General features: G+C 35.0%; 1 pseudogene; it reads right to left on the bottom strand.

Moving 5' to 3' along the window:
* Positions 1–470: 470 nt before the first annotated feature.
* On the bottom strand, positions 471–1,431 carry LOC129074028 (eukaryotic translation initiation factor 3 subunit M-like; annotated as a pseudogene).
* Between the last annotated feature and the right edge of the window lie 240 nt (positions 1,432–1,671).

The following is a 1,671-nucleotide window of genomic DNA, read 5'->3' as shown; positions in this document are numbered from 1 at the left end:
CATGTCAGAAGCTGTTGGAATTACTATGCTTTTTATTTACTACCATCATCTTCTTATGAGGTAGACTGTGTTTCAAGTCTATATCTGTAAATTAATACTTTATAATTCAGAAGTAACAGATTGTAAATTCTGCCAGTGGACAGAGATTAGCACAGACTTCAGCACAAGACTTCTTTGAGGGGAGAAAATGGGACTTTCTCCTTTCTCCAATACCCACTTTGTGGCCTTGTCTGAGCTGATGTTCAATAAACAGTAGATGAATTAATTTGCAAAAGTGCTATAAAAGATATGTTCAACTCACAGAGTAACTGAACACTATGCATTGCCAGCTAGTATAGCAAGGAGGTGATGAACAGTACTGACCAGATTAGTAATTTTATTATTTTTATTTTTTCAAATTTCAGCTTATAATGTTTTACTGTCATTTAGATATTTTTCTGCAAAAGGAAAAAAATTTATAGCATAAAAATTCATGTGTCAGAAAGACTCAAAAGACTGTTTTTCATTTGTTCAAGTTTTGTTTCCAAGCACTGAGTATGTCATACAGTTTTTGTGATTGCTGCTTTCCAAATGTCCAATGTGTACTTTGACGGACAACTACTTTTCTCTGGGTCTGATCAATTTTGCAGTAGACCATTTTTGTTTTCACTGCATCAGTAACAAATATTTCAATATCATCAGCTCCAATATGAAATTCCTGTTGCATTGTATCAAAGGAAATTTCTTTATTTTCTATTGCCATTCCCATAAAAGAAAGTAGTCTCATTTTTGTTGTATTTTGTTCATGTAATAGTCCAAGTGAATCTATGAAGTCTTTATTATTCTGATAAGACTTGTCATATGATGCCAATTTAGCACTCACAAAAAAATGGTTAAAAGATCATGAATAAGCTCACCTTCTAAAAGCTTGACTGGTTTTAAAGTAAGATGGTAAAAAAGAAATGCATTTGGATCTTGCAGTGCTCATACAATACACCTGTGGGCATCAACTTGAGCCTGAGGAGCATTGTCCTCTGTGTAACTTCTAGCAATTCAACTATGACTTTTGAAGCAGCAGCACTTTTCTTACAATCCACAAGTGCCTCATAAAGTATTTTTAAAAAGGTGTGTTTTTCTTCAGTGGTGAGGTTTCAGTTAGAAATCCACTTTCTGACCAGATCCAGCTCAGCTGGAATATATTAGATGGGCCCACAATATGCTGCCACTTTAATGAGGCTGCACTATACTGTATATCTTACAGGAGTATTCTTATCCATCCCATGGAAAATGTTGCTTAACAACTGTAGTCTCAGAGATGACCATTCACCCTCCTGGAATTTGACCAACTTTTCACAGATGTTTTCAATCAGAGCTTTCTGCTTTTCTGGTTCTAGGATTAGTAGGAGGAAGATCAGGCTGCTGAGCTTTGAGCTTATCTGAAATCTAAAGGAGCTGAAATTTCAGAAGAGAACTCAGAAGGTGAACTTCATGTAGATTTAACTCAGGTTACTGAAGCCTGTGATGTATGCCTGAAGGAAGATGATAAAGATGTTGAAAGTGTAATGAACAGTGTATATCCCTCCTATTGATCCTGGAACCAAACTAGTAATTTTAAACTAAAAGGAAAAAAATCAGTTTTTATGCATCTTACATTTGGGTGCTTAAAGAAAAGTACCATTAAATTCTGCTCTT

This window comes from Pteronotus mesoamericanus, unplaced genomic scaffold, assembly GCF_021234165.1.
Source record: "Pteronotus mesoamericanus isolate MK-2021 breed Mesoamerican mustached bat unplaced genomic scaffold, CSHL_Meso_final contig_459, whole genome shotgun sequence".
NCBI classification, from domain to species: Eukaryota; Metazoa; Chordata; class Mammalia; order Chiroptera; family Mormoopidae; genus Pteronotus; species Pteronotus mesoamericanus.
Note: the sequence above shows the minus strand (reverse complement) of the source record. Positions and strands in the feature narration are given on the sequence as shown.